A 16,226-nucleotide genomic window follows, 5' to 3' on the forward strand; every position below is an offset into this window, starting at 1 on the left:
ACATCTGCAGGTCTGGCTGAGGAAACAGCAGCAGCCATAACTTTGTTGCAACTTCCAAAATTGGTTCAAGACAGCTGTTTCCGTCATAAAGCTCAGTTTTTAGAGAACACCAGACACATGTTACATACATCTAGCGTCATGTCATGGTGTGTGTGTGTGTGTGTGTGTGTGAAAGATGGCTAGAGAACAGGATGAATTTTCTTGTGCTTAAAAATGAAAATGAAGCTGGTTAAATATACAGTAGGAACAAAACTCTGCCTCCAAGACCACAAGAAAATAAACAAATTCAGCTTTTAGCTTTGACAGGACGGCTGGTCGACAAAGCAGCCACAGCAGAATTCATTCAGAGCTTTTACTGCAACGAGGGGAGAAACTCTTCCGTGTCCTTTTCATGTCTGAGACTTGTTGATTCTTCATGAAAAAGGAAACACTGCCAGGCCGACATCCCGTGGAAGAATTGATGGCGAGAGAAAGAGGAAAGAAGGCGCAAACCTGTGTGAGTGTGTGTGTGTGTGTGTGTGTGTGTGTGTGTGTGTGTGTGTGTGTGTGATCGAGGATTGTCTGCATATTTAAAAGGGCCCCTTTGTCAGGCACTCAGCACAGCAGGACAGAAGGCAAGCAACAAGCGGTCCGCCTGCAAGCAGACAATACAGTGGCACTACACTGGCTGGGGAGGGAGGGTGGTGGGGTGGGGTGGGGTGGGGGTTGCTGGAGGAGGAGGAGGAGGAGGGAGGGAGGGAGAAGGGGGGATATTTTTTGGGAAAATCGGGGGGCGCAGTGTCCCAGCAAACCATCCGTCCATCCAGCCACCCACTGCACCCTCCTCCCCTCCCCGAAAACAAAAGGCGACGCAACTCGAACTTGAATATCTGTGTGTCTCTGTGAGAGGGGGGCCCCAAATACTACTTACCCATAACCCCTCCTACACACAAACACACACACACACACACAGCAGCATACACTCATAAGAAAAACTCAGATGAGATTCAGCAATTCACATACTTGCTAAACTGTAAGAGCACATAAACTGCTCAGACACACAAACACACACGAAGAACACCGGTTTACATAACCTGCCTTGTAGCACACACGCACACACACACACACACACACACACAAACACAAAGGCCTCCAGCTGGTCTGTCTTTAGGGCTGGGCTACGATGGGATTAAACAGTACTCGTCCTTTGTGTTCTTCTTGTTTGGAAGGAGAGCAGCCATGAACCCTCAACATAACAGAGACACAGAGAAAGAAAAAAAGAAGAAAGAGCTGGAAGGGCACAGAGATATGTAAATCTTTCGATCAGGATTCAGTTGAAGAGGAGGCGTCTGGGATAAACAACCAAATTAATTGGAATTGAGGTTAAAGCATCAATGAAGCAGAAAGAAAATGTGACCTCCTGTTTTCATCCCTTCATACTTTTGCCATCCTCTCCCAGCTGTGTGTGTGTCTGCCAGATAAGGGGCATTACCAGGGTGTGTTCGGGGTGTTGTTGGAAACTGCTGGCACTAGGACACATGTTCACGACTCAGCACTTTATCATCGCCATGGTGACCTGACAGGGTCACGCAGGGAGAGGTCCTTTAGTGTCACTGACTCAACCTGCCGAGCTGCTGCAGTGTAGATGTTACCAGCATTACTGTACGTGTGTGTGTGTATGTGTGTGTGTGTGTGTGTGTGGGGGGGTGAGGGACGGACATCTGCTGCACCTGCATGCTGAGTTGTACACATGTATGAACACACATATCGAGATGCGCGCACACACGCACACACGACAAACGAGCAGCAGTCAGCCAGCTGTGGTGTCGTGGAGGAGTCAAGTTCATTCTCCCTGTCATGTCTTCCTGCCTGCTGAAACACAGTGGGGACATGATGAAAGACATGCACACACACACACACACAGCATTGTGGGTAATAGCTCATAACCCTGTTAGCATCATAAGCGCTGAACGTTACCACTGGGAGCGGAACAAATCGCAAAACTCACAGTCAGATTTGATGTGTCACAGCGCCGTCGAGATGAAATACGTTTTCAAATCAGCAAAAATAAGAAGCAGTATGTGTCACACTCCCCTTTGTCAGTTTATAATAACCTTTAACTTGATGGAAGTTTAAGATTTGAAACTATCGAATGAAACTTGAGAGATCTTCGTGACCCATTTAGACGAGTTTCTCAGCAGCCGGTGACAAAAGTGAGCTTCATCTCCCCTCAGCTGGATTCTGAACAAAACTTCTGGAAAATAACTTTATTTGATTCTGTCATAAACAACTAACACGCAAAAGAAATGAAGAAACCCGAAATAGGAAAAAACAAACAGAAAACAGATTCGATCTAAACTCTTTTTCACAATGTAAAAATCGAACAAGCTGTAAAACAAGGCGTCACACACACACACTGACGCATTGCACGGGATAAAAACACACACAAAAAAGTCTCATCCACTGAACTGAGGGTTGCGGTTAAAGTACAGTGTGTTATCATATCACATAATGAATGATGTGTGAGGGACTGAGCAGGTTGACACAAGGATGCAGGTTTTAGATTTTAAAAATCCAGAAAACAGGACAACACTGACGTACGAAACAGCACATGTGTGTTGTTGCAGTTTCACTTCGAAGTGCACGTGTGGCTCAACAGTATAAACTGTCATACCTCAGGTCAAACGTTTTGCAAACGTGATCTAAATTTGTAGCACAACTTTGGAAAATTCTGACGTTAAAGCGTGAATTGGACTCTCGGGCTTATTGAACAATCGTCTTATCCGGCCGGCGGAGAGACTGACTGCAGGAGCGAAAAACACATTTATGTAAACAGTATGTCGAGACATGTACGCTGCGCCATCTATTTGTCTATTTATCATATGGTCGACGTTTTCTTGACACAAGGAAAGACATCAAAAACACTCCTGACAGCAGAGAATATGCATGAGAGGAGTTAACTGGCGCACATGCATGTATGCGTGCAGTTATTGTGTGTGTGTGTGTGTGTGTGTGTGTCTGTGTGTGTTTGTGTTCTCTCACCCTGTGATGCCAACCTCTCCGCTCTCTCCCAGCTCTGGCCAGGCACGACCCATCTGTCACATTCTTCCTTCCATCCCTTCTTCCATCCCTCCCCCCATCCGCCGCATCCATCCCTCCCTCTGTGTACCCATCCTTCTTTTCCGTCCCTCCTGTTTCTCTATCTGCCTCCATCCCGCCGTTTCTCTCTGCCTCCGTCACCCTCCATCCGCCCACCCTCACGCTCACTCGCTTCTTTTGCTCCTCGTCTCTGCTCTCCGTCTCCTTCTCCTCTTTAGAACTTCTCTTCCGCCGCCTCTCTTTCTGTTTTTACTGCCTGTGTCGGCCCTCGCGTGCCTCCTAACAAAAACCAGAAAACCAAAACATGTGGCCTCTCCAGCTTGTGTAATAGTAACAGTAATCATCTTCAAAAGATAACACAATCAAGCCCAAGAGCTTTTTTCCATTGGAGCCCCAGCTACTTGAGGCCGACGTGGGACCCTGCAGGCCCATGTAGAGCCCTAAGGCCCAGTGTTACTGCTCCATGCTGAACCAAACTGATCCAATCTGGGCTAGTGAGACAGGGGTCCTGCCTAGGGAACTGGCACTGTCTTCCTGAATATGTGTGTGAGTGGTGTAGCATCAGGGGTGTAGCCTGGGGTGTACTGGCATGGCTGTGCATTGGATTATTGAAGGCAGCTTGGGACCATCTGTATGGTGGTGGGGAAGAAGTAGAGAAGGAGGAGAGGAGACTAAAAGACCAAAAAGAGTTCTTTCTTTCCCTTTGCATCTTTGTTTTTTTCCTTATTCTGCATCTGTGCAAACAAAATAAGCAAAACTGAATTAATCCGCCTCAGTTTCATCATCATCAATACACTGAGGTCAGGTCTGCTGCTTTCATGTGGGACTGTGGCTCCCAATAAAGGAAATCAGGACTCCTCAGACTGGTAATGGTGGACAGGAAAAAAAGGAAGAAGACTGGAAAAACATTCTAGTTTTTCTTCAGATGTTGGCACTCCATCAGTTTGATCCAGCCTGAAATATCTCAAAAACTACCGAGTGGATTGACATGATATCCTGCACAGATATCCATAGTACCCAGAGGATGAATCCTACTGACTACTGGTGATCACCTGACTGTTCTGCTAGCGTTAATATGTTCACACAAGGGTGTGACAAAGCGGCGGTATGTGAAAAGCTGAGATGAGAACATGTTGTGGATGCTGTAGAAACTGACTCTGTGGAAGAGGACCTGCTTCCTCTGGAGATGTAAAAGGCTTATTCAAAGCTATCAAAAACTATAATTATGAAGATTATATCCTATTTCTGCCAACATTGTATCCCATGTCGACCCGTAAATCCACCTAAATCGTTCGCACTGGACCTTCATCTTGTACCATCATCAGACCACAATTTACATTTTTCAAAAACTTTGATTTTTGACTGAATTTTTCCAGGACTCAGTGCATTAGTCTCAATGCAGATGTACTTTTGTGCTTAGCAAATGTTAGCATACTGAACGAATGCCAAAGATAAGATAAGATAAGATAAGATAAGAACTTTATTGATCCCGCAGGAAATTGTTGTGCCAGGGTTGCAGTACAAAGAGGCAAGCGAAAGTGTCAGTAAACACAGTAAACGTTAGCACATTAGCATTGTCTTTGCATATCAGGATGTTGATGTTAGCATTTAGAGTTACTGGCATGGGTGTAAACTCTTGGTCCTGGTTCTTGTGATATACTGGGTAGTTTGACCTCTTGAGACCTCTGAAAATATTAAAATTAAGACATCTGGGGAGGGAAAATCACTTTTTGGTGAAACTATCATGTGGTGAGAGTCAAGTAAAGGCTAATTTATTTTAAGGAGTTATGAGGAGGAAATAAGTGCAAGTATCTGAGCTTTAGCAGTGCACTCACACCAAAGAGCTCACAGTGTGAACTGTGGGCTAACGCATACTAATCAGTAACACATCAGTAAACATGATTAAAAGTGAGATGTATGAGTCTGAAGGGAAATTCTCACATAGGAATATCAGAGATCAGGGCTTGTGAGAATTCAGCATTTTCGAGGGATGGACTGATGCGTCTTTTTCTCCTCTGATACCAACTCTGATTCCTAAACTCACTCACTCACTGACCAACACAAGTTCAAATACAAGTTTGGGTATAAATCCAGCATCAGTGTCTCATTTTGTTTTTCAATCCAAAATCTCACTGTGTAAAGCCAAGATTTTGTTGTAGAGGGTCATTAAAAACGGTTATTGATGTTTCAGAACTACAGCGACTAAGAAATCGCTGTAGTATTTGCACACTTCTTGCTTTTTGCACTCTTTTTCTGTTCTTGCGAGCTGCCGCAACAAGTGAATTTCCCCACTGTGGGATCAATAAAGTTCATCTTATCTTCTGATAAATCATCAGCTCAGTAGAGTCAGTATTGACGCAGACACCAAGCCAGCATATCGCTGTATTGCTCACCATCACAGAGGTTTGTCTGTGGGCTTTTCCTTGTACTGAGAGTCTGGGAGGAAACCCAGCCATCATCTTGATGACCCATTTTCTTTTCAGAGCTGTTATACTGAATCAGGACATAGTCTGACAAAAGAAACATGCAGTATTACAGATAATGAAAAAGCCTTCACTCCACTTACTTCCTCACAGTACTTATTTGTGTAGGGCTCCCAGCTCGAGTGACAGATTCAGGTTCATCCTGGACAGGTTGCCACACTCAGACACAAATAGCCATTCACACTCATATTTCGGTTTCCAGTTCAACCAATTTGCATGTCTTTGGACTGGAGTGAGAAACCTAAGCAAGAGGAGAACACACAAACTCAACTAACTCGACTATTTCCAGTAGGGATGCAATAATCCAACTTTTTTCCTCTCCCGATACTTAATCTGATAACTCAGTTCAGGTTAATACAGAGTACCAATCCGCTGTGTTTTCCCGAATTTTTGATCTCAGAATCTCACCGTGTGGAACTAATCGTAAACTGTAATCTTCATGATTACTACTTTTTATGAGATTGACAAAGAAGCTGTTATTTACTGTGGATCTGTCACACATGGCCGATAGCACTTCATAAGGTCAGCATCACCACCAGCACGTTACTGCATATTGGATCAATGCACCTTCTGAATGCAGGACCCTCCTGCTTTCAGTAGACAGAGGACCAGCATGTTACCTGAGAAGGTTTTACTGCGAATGTAAAAACGAGGAGCTGTAGCTGCTCAACTTCTTCATAAAAGTTTTTATTCATATAAAACTAAACATTACCTAAAAGTCTGATCTGCTGCACCTCATGCACGGAAAGCATTAAACGTGCAGATCAACATTAATGTGTGTGTGTGTGTGCGTTTGTGTGTGTGTGTATGTGACATACATTGCTATGAGTTTGTGTGCATGTTGTAGGTCCTCCAGAAGGTCTCCTCAAGAAGGCAGACAGGCTGGCAAGCAGCTGTGGTTGTAACTCTCTCTCTCTCTCTCTCTCTCTCACACACACACACACACAAACCTAGGAGCCCACACATGCACGTGCACACACACACTCACTCACTCTCTCTCTCTCACACACACACACATAGAAAACACAAGCTGTTGTTGCTTAACGACTGGGCTGCTCCGGAGCACATCTGCACTCTGCATTATCATTAGCTCTCTCCCGCATCCCCAGGATCGCTGACAAAGTGAACAATACCGACAATCACCCCCATCAGCTGCGGCCATATGGGCGCCATCCATAGCCGGAGCCCAGCCCGCCCCCCCTCCCCCCGACTGGCTGGGTGGGTGGAGGGAATAGAGTTGGGTGGTGCTGGGGTGGGAGGGTGGGGTGCATAGCAGCAATTGTGCCAGCATCTGTTTGGCACTGACTTGCTCACTCGGCCATTTTTGAAGATAAGTCGGCTGAGCTGGCTATGAAGAAAGTTTTTTTTTGCTGTTATCACAACAATCCTGATGTGTGTGTGTGTGTGTGTGTGTGTGTGTGTTTCAAATTATCCCCTTTTCCCACCCATCTCATTTGTTACTCCTCCTTTGCTGCCTCCTACCTCTCTATCTCCACCTTTCCTGCCTCCTTCCACTCGCCTCTCTCACCCTCCCAGTTCCCTCCCCTGGACAGTTAAATGTATTGCCAGGTTCGCTCCTGTCGGCTGTGTCTTGTAATTGCCACCACCTTAATCCCCCGTCCTAATGGGCTGGGAGAAGAAGGAGGATGAGGAGGAGGAGAAAGGGAAGGAGATGTGTGTGTGTCGTAGGGAAGTCAGCCCAGATGGCACAACAAGGTGTGCTCCACCACTCTTCTGCTAGATCCTCAAATCTCTCCCCTTCTTGTGGCCCTCTCTCCGTCTTCTCCCCTCCTCGTCTTTCCTCCCTCCTGGACTTTGAACCCAGCTGGCTGAGGTGTTTTTTCTGGGATCAGCAGCAGAATCCTTCACTGCTGTTCTAATTATCTTTCAACTCTAAACCCCAACTGTATATCATTCTTTTACATGCACATTCTTTCTCTCCCCTTGCATTTCTTCCTCTCTCCCTCTCTGATGGAGCACAAGCTGAGGCTTTACTCGCTCCTTGGAGATTTTTGGGAAAAAAACAAAAAAAAAAAGGAGAGACTTTGCAGCGCACGCGTCACCTTGAGATTAGTGTTTGTTGATGCGTAGTTCTAGCCTGTTGGTGTTCTGACTGTTGTTCTTGTGCAAAATCTGAAAAGATTGACAACAGGTGTAGCCATTCGTTGGTTTTGTCTTTTGTTTAGCTATTTACTCCACCTGCCTTGCAGTTACTGTGAGTCCTGGAGGAATTATCTGGAAATACTTGCAGCAAGCTACTAGGCAGAATCAGAAGGAATCGTGCATTCCCTTTGATTTTCATAACCACGTAAGATGACATACTGTGTTCCTGTACTCTTTCTTTAGTCCGACTGAGAATCGGGAAGTTACTTGCATACATACAATCATACAAAAACATGCAGAATCAGGAACTTTCATACATCTGAAGTTCACTTGACTAATCCAACTCAGAAAAAGCTCAGGAATTTATTTCGACATTTAATTGAAGTCAGAATAGACTCTTAATTGTAACTAGTGTACAAATAAAATAAGCAGTAAACACGACACTGACATCCAAAGTTGATATGGGGGACAGGTTAGCTAACAGCTGTCATCCAGCAACATATTTTTTCAATCTGGTTTCAGGCCACCTAATGAGTGCTGGGTCCCCACCTGGTCTTGAGAGAAACTTGTGGCTCTTCAGTTGCTAAAAGCTCCTCATTGTTCACCAGCTTGTCTGTTTGCTGTTTAATGCAGCATTCAGTGAGTCTGTCGGAGCTTATTCACTGAAAACAGCTGCTTCTGGGCACAGGCCGTTTGGTTTCGGGCTGTAATGCCAAAACAATCGGCTGAAAGGTGTTAAAACTTCTCCATACTCTCTCTGGCTTCACAGCAGATAAAATCGTATGATCCAGCCTGTAAAAACACTGATTAGTGCGGGCAGCTTTTAAAAACGTCCAAATGGTTAGTTTGGTTCCTACAGTTGACATTTCTTAGAGGTGCCAAAGAAAGAAAAAAGTCTCAATTCTCTGACGATCCATTTTGCTGTCAACTGTCAACTGCTGGTATTTTTCACCTTCAGGACCACAGATCATTTTGCAAACACATTGTCTTTTATCCAGGTGAACCAAAAACAGGACAAACCCTCTGCCCATGCAGGTGTGTGAGGTTCTCATAGGTGTACATAATCATTCACAGAGAACATGTTTTTAATGCGTGTGTGTGTCGCAAGCCCTCCTCGTTCTTCTTCAACACCCCCCCACCACCACCACACCAACAAGAACAAGCGCCTCCTGGGCAAATATTTAAAGTCAAAACAGGCTGGGCCCATAAAAAGCTGAGAGGTGGTGGTGGTGCGGCTACATCTGTCAGTGGAGAGGGAGGGAGGGAGGGACGGAGGGAGAGATGAGAGGGGAACTGGGGGAGAAGAGGGGTGACAGCAGCTGCTGAAACGAGTCTGGACACTGCTGACGCCAACACCTGTCCATACTGGAGACACGCGGCCAGCAAATGTCCAGCCACATCCCCTCAAAGATCACACACACGTGCAAAATAATATGATAAAACATACCCGATTTTATCTGTCTAACTGTGGAATAAGGTACTCAATAAGCACACATAAAGACACACAGACACAGACACACTAAGACACACCTAACCCAGCCCTTTGTAGCCCACCACACCCCTTTCCTCTGGCTGACCCCCATCTGTTGCCTCCCTGGGGAGTGTGTGCATGCATCTGTGTGTTGTGTGTGTGTTGTGTGTGTAAGGGTAGGAGGTCAGGGGAGGGGACAGGCAGGCATTGGCCCCGGCTGCCCATTGATCAACAGCTGCTAGGCTTCTCATGCTGAGCTGGACGGCAGGGAAGGCGACAGCAGCTGGGTTGGTGAGAAGGTAAAAGCTCAGGGCCAGAGGCTGGGAGGTTGGCGCTGAGGTCGGAGCTGGGGGGGGGGTTTCCGAAGTGTACAGGCTGGGACAGGGAGCAGGGTCGAGCCTGGAGCCGAGGGCCGTGGTAAAGGCCAGACATAAGTGAGTTTTCAACCGAGGGGAAGGGAAGCACAGGGGCAACAGGGTAAGGATGGAACTGCCTGGTGATGGGCAGCAAGCCCTTGGACAGCAGCCAGACACAGAGCACGGGATGGATGCCAGAAAGACACAATTGAAGAGTTTAGGCCAGGGTGTGGCTGAAACATAACTGCCAGAAACTAATTTAAAGACTAAAATGTTAATACCTGTTCCTGATGAGCACACTTAAAGATGGGTTGAAAAGCGAGACATCGTAGTATCAGCGAAGAGGGAAGAAAGTAGTTCTGTGATGGGAAAATAAGAGAGCTTCCTGATCCTGATCCACAGTTCCTGATTTTTTTCTCTCACTTCCTCACACACCTTACCAGACGCTCCGGGAAGTGACCTTGAATGTTAGACCGTTGGTTTCAGATGAGGCCCTCAAAACAGACTTCATGAGGGAAATTGTTAAGTCATTATGTGATGATCCTAAACGCACCTCATTCTGACAAGATGGACGATACACAGGATAACATGAAGTCCTGCTGAAGATCTACAAAAAAGTAGCCTGCACTCAAAGTATTACCATCAAAGTATACTTAAAATAGAAAAAACCTTAAGTATTCATTATTCAGAAATTATTCCATTTCAGAACATTGCGTATTGTATTAGCAATTTATAGCTACTGATGTGTGAATGTGCACATAACTTTAATGTTCCAGCTGGTGAAAATGGGGCTTATCTTTTACTATACATACTGCTGAGATCAGTAACATCTCATTTTAACTCCTAATTAATTTGTTGATTATATTTTGTATTATTAATCTGAATATGCAAAACAACAAAACGTATCAAACAGAATGTAGTGGAGTGATTTAGTATAAGTTTGACTTTATGAGTCGTAGTGGAGCGGAAAGAAAAAAGGCAAAAGTAAATGGAAAGTCTCAAGTACCTCAAGACTGAAATTAGCCACATTACTTATGTAAATGTTGGATTTTCACAGTAACCAGATTAAGCAATCTTCACCTTGAACATTATTTAAATAAGAGCTGTTGTGCTCTTCCTGATCTTATTTTTCATGACTGAAAACTACATTAAAGTCTGGGTAGTTTGCAAAGCTGAATGTGTGCATAGACACAGGTGTATTGATTGTTCTAATCAAATTAAACCTCAAAACATGGATTTGTTTCTTAGAACAAACTACAACCAATTCATTGTCTTTTTCTTTTTCATGTGCGAATAAACAAACAAAACACTTATTGGCCGTCCCTACTGCGAGCAACCTGCGATGGGTTTCACCGTTTGACGTTTGAACCCCAGCTGTTGGTGCTGGTGATGGTCGTTCGGAGCATATAGACTGTAGGCTGGGGCCTAGAGACTAAAACAGGAGCTGATATAAGAGCTGACAGCTGTTAACGGTGTCGGCCGTCACACATCTGCTGTGCTTGGGCTCTTTTACAGAGCGGCCACAGTTCAGAGGGTGAGGAGAAGGGGAGGGGATGGGGGCAAAGAGGGAGGGGCTGAAAAGAGAAGGAAAGAAGAGTTGAAGCAGGTGAAGGAGGGTCAGGGGAGTCTGTGAATAAAAACAACTTTACGGGCTTTTTACGGCCATGCATTCCACTGGGAGGTTGGAGTCGTGGGTCAGCGGCAGAGCAGATCAGGTAGAGCTTCTCTGGGCTGCTCAAGATCACTGTGGAAGCAGTGCAGAGCTTTCAAACGCCCTTTAACTTGCCCTCATGAATATGTAGGTATGAACCAGACAATGTGCTGAATTTCACAAGAGAAATGAAAGTTTCGGAGACAAAACGCATGAGATTGCCTTTCGTGGCTTGGCTGTAGGAGTCAAGACGTCGAGCAAAGGAGCGAAATGTTCCACGCTTCAGTAAAAAAAACCAGAGAGACAATATTTCAGAAGCTAAACTTTCAATATTTTACTTGCTTTGGGGTGGAATGTGCCTTTTAAACGTGAGAATGTTGGAAAATGTGGCCTAACAGAATGACACGTGTGACCAAATTGCTACAAGCTAGTTGACCTTTGCACGTAAGTCGGACCACCTTAAAGAGAGAGCGAGAAAGAGAGGGAAGAGAACAGCAGCTGGGGTTAAACCCATCGACCTCCTTAACACCAGACAGCATGAAGTGAGTCATACTTCAAAGAACCGTTTGCCAGCTTTGGAAAGGTGCTTGCTGGATAAGAAGATCAATATCACTCGATATTCTCACCAAACTCTGAGCAAGAAAGTGATTAATCTTATTTTTCAAAATGCTGAACTATTCCTTTCACTACTGTAGCTTAGTTATATTAATTTTCATATCAATTTGGTGATTCTGATCTTGTGTTCTGTGTTATCTGTAACTCCAGAATACTGAAAAGTTAAAGCTGGACGAAACAATAATTTCTATATTAACGTTAGATCACATGTGCCAGCACCTGACTCAGCAGTTCTTCTCTCGGCTCTTCTGGTTCTTTCAGGGCCTTGAATTCCGTTGTTTTGGTTTCACAGGCCACGGCTTTCCTGTTTTGGTTCACGCTTGCCACTCTCATCACATTTCCAGCTGCGACGGGCAGCTGTTTTCACTACCAGCCCAGCACCAAACAGCAGGCAGACAAAGTTAACGGCCACATGTGGCTGGTGAACACAGTAGAGCTCCAAAAGAGCCTGATATTTCCCCTCTGGAGTTTGTGGAGGCCAAACCAGGGTTAGACGGACCTGCGCTAATTAGGTGGCCACAAACCTGACTCGTACCAGTGGACGCTGGTGTCGCTATACAGTAGGTTTCCCAGGTGACTTTATAAGGATCAGTGTTGTGTTGTGTGTCAGTGTTACTGTGTTGAAGCCCAGGAGGCCAAAAAAATATGTCTTGGTATTTCTCTCTTTGATGAAGATGCCTTTGTTTCATGGCCAAGGGTCACGGAGACACAAATGAAAGACGTTCAGCTTAGTTGTCTTCCTGAATGGGCCCATGTTTGTGTTTGGGTGGATGTAGGTGAGTCAGAGCGTGTGTGTGTGTGTGTGTGTGCATGTGTGTGTCGTAACACCACAGTTGGCTGAAGGAGAAAACTCATTTGCTTGTCCATTTACTCTGCTTCCCTTTGTAGCACAATGCAGCGGCAGCCACTGGACAATGAGGCCTCACTGTGGGATTCAAATAAAGGTGGATGGAGGGGGAGCGGTGCACAGACAGGATGAAGGGGCTGGCGGTGGGGTGCGGAGGTTGAGTTCGGAGGGTAGAGAGAACTGAACGAGTTGGACTAGGAGGGGTTGATAGGTGATGAGGGGTGAAGAGGAGGGAGGGGTGGCCTGTCACATAATTAACAGATAGTGGGGCAGCGGTGCCCTTCGGCCTGCCGCTGCGACGCCATCCAGCCTCTCGTCGACATAGACGTGCAACACCGAGGAAGGCTAGGCTTCACGCCAGATGCCACCGTGTGTGTTTTTTTGCGCATGCTTCAAGGTGACACAGTTAATTCAATAGGATGACCTCACTCTGGACAGCTGTGGAGTGCAGTACGCCAGGCAATGAATGAAGGTCCCATTTACAGAAAATCAGGCGAGATGTTTCTGAAAGCTGGACACATCTGGGCGAATTCTGCGTGTGTGAGAGCTCGTGGAGTTTTAGAGGTTGTTGGTGCATGCAGATGTAGTCAAATGGGGAGAGGAAGCTCAGTGAAAGCAGGGAAATGAGCTGCAGGTGAGGATGTGGTTAAAGCTGAGCTGTGGTCACAGAGGATATTAATAGTAAATACTGACAGAGAGGAGAGAGAAACAAAGAGAGATTTGCACTGGTGGAACTCAAATATTCAGGTCTGTCGGTTCAGGTAGAAGTAAAAATACCACATAACAAGTAAAAGTCACGTAGTCAAAATTTGACTTAAAAGAATTGGCATCAAAATATGCTCAGAGTGCAAAAGCAACATAAAATCAGAAGCTCGTTTCAAAATATGAGCCACATTATATTACTGGATTATAATAATTAATATGTGCATTACTTTTATGCTGCAGCTGGTAAAGACAGACTTTGTTTTTACCACTTTATCCACTGCTTGGTAGCTTGTGAATTTCCCTCCGTGAAGTCTTCAACCTACAAAAAGACATCATAATTTATTTGTTTTTTTATATTTTAGACTATTAATCCAAACCTAAATAAAGTGATCAAAAATATCTAGTGAAGTAAAAAGTACAATATTTGTCCGACATGTAGAGCACTACAGGTATGACACGGCAGAGAATAAAACTACTCAAGCAAAGTACAAGCATCTCAACACTGTGAAGTACACGACTTGAGTAAATGTACAGTTACTTCCCACCACTGGATTTTATCTGCGCGTGGTTTGTTTTTAGTGGATCCACACTGTCTTTAAAACCCGTAGCCTCTCTGTGTCTGTCACTTCATGATACCATCCATAACAGATTCCTGAGCACAGAACAAGTCTGCGTCGGGTCGTTGGTTCGCTCACGAGTGTTCAGCAGCCATTTGTGGTCAAATGCTTCCCTCTAGTGATCATGAAGAAAACTAGACGCCATACTGATGAGTAAGATTATGACAAGATGATGTCATATGCCTCAAATCAATCAAGTAATTCTAAACAAAAATAAACGGTACAATTAGATGTATGAAAAAGAAAAGCTTTATAATTTATTTGAAGAAAATAAACTGCAAGACAATAAAACCGTTTCTTACATGACTGAATGTGTGAATAATGTTGGTTCGTTTGGTGTTAACAGTGCAGGAAGAAACCAGTGCTGTAGACTTGAGTAAAAGTACCAATAGCATCATGTAAAAGTACTCCATGTCGGGCATTCAAAATCCCACCATTGCGATATTAAAAATATACTTATAGTATTTCACTTTTGGAGTACAAACGTCCCCTGTGACTGATAAATGATATCATATATAAATTATCAGATTTTAAATACTGATACAATGATGTGGAACCAGCTTTTTACGACTGTTTGTCGCAGCTTTATTAATGCCAGGAGATTACTTACTACTGATTATAGCTCCACCGACGACAACAAGTTTATGGTTGTTAAGTCATGAAAAATGTCTTTGGCTGGTGTTTATCCTCCTCAGTGTTTGCTTTGTCTTTTTCACTCTTTAATTCATCCAAAAGGCCACTGCACTCCAGGACTTTTGCACAACTCTGCAACCAGAAACTTGATGTTTTTAATGGCTTACGACTGATGCTAAAACATGAGTAAATGGATTATTTTCCATTTATGGAACTCACTACTTCCTTCTAAACTGTGATCCCTGGTGGTGTTTATGGGACGTTTATCTCTTGCAGTATAGCAGTGCAACAAACAAACTGTATATGACAGTACTGCACTAGTGTACAGACAACATGGTCTTGTCGACTGATCAGCCAGTATTAAGATGGAGCTGATGAGTACACTGACCCCGTGAGACGTGAGGTCAAAATCCAACCTCTTCAGCTTCAAACATACTATTGGTCACGGGTTTTGTTTGTGGTCCAGAATGAGTTAATCTGAAGGTTTTCACGCTTCCAGTCTCATCTTAGTACTATCATTCTTCCACTTAAAAATACGAATACTAGAGCGAACATTTCACTTTTTAAGTAAAATTGTACGTACAGGACCATGACCTGCAACAGAGAGCTTTTACATTGTGGTATTGTTGCTTTTACTTCCACCGCTGTTGTCAGACCTTCCTGTAAACCCCGACTACAAACTCGTGCTCTGCAGCCAACCACTTTTCAAACTCACAGAACTTTATTTCAAATCCTTGTGGACATCCCGAAGTTCCAACAGACACTAAATACAGTTTTCAGGAGCTGCGATGAATTTTTTAAGTTGAATAATAAAATAAAAAAAAGAAATTACTACTTAAAGGTTAAAAGTCACAAGAGGTTGAACATGAACAAGAGTTAACAAGGTAACTTGTTTTGAGGGCTTTGTGTGTATATTGTGCGTACATAGCCTGAAACATTCATTTAGTTTTAACCAGGTGTCAACATAGGAGTCTGACCTCAAAGTGGGCTGAACAGTGAGAGGGAGGAGGAAGGAAAAGTCCAGAATGAAGTAAAGAAAAAACACACACGGAAACACACTGCACTCGCACACTTTCAGGTGGAGAACAGGGATTCAGTGGAAGTTGGCAGTGTGAGCATGTAAAGGGATTAACGCTCATGACAGCAAAGGAGAATCAACTTCCTGAGAGAAATGTTTCAGACTGACACCAGGAATGAGATGGTTGTCGTTTCGTATAATTAACAAACAAAGGAGTTTTATTCCAAAAGTAACTAAATACTTCCCAGCAGTAACTGACTTAGCGACTTACTTCTTTTAGATACTGAATGCAAAATCTCTGGTATCAAACTTCTTCATGCCATCATGTTTATAACTAAAAGTGTTTTCTGCAGCTAGGAGTCTCTGAATCACAACAAAAGAAGTAAGGAGTGTGGGATTTGTGGTGCTCATTCTTAAACAACCATCGCTAATGGAAATCTATGCACCAGACTGAGACAGAAACGTTCATGAGCGAGCCAGTGTTGTCAAGTCTTAGTCACATTCACAGACTGTCTTCCTCACTCCGACTCTGCTGGAAGCTGGCGGCCAAATGAAACGCACTGCATTTTAAAATTTCATTTACATCTGAGACAATCTACTCAGCTTACCATGAATTGTTTGGTTTCCAATTCTCCACTTCAAATCAGCC

The sequence above is a fragment of the Scatophagus argus genome, chromosome 10 (genome assembly GCF_020382885.2).
Source record: "Scatophagus argus isolate fScaArg1 chromosome 10, fScaArg1.pri, whole genome shotgun sequence".
Taxonomy (NCBI): Eukaryota; Metazoa; Chordata; class Actinopteri; family Scatophagidae; genus Scatophagus; species Scatophagus argus.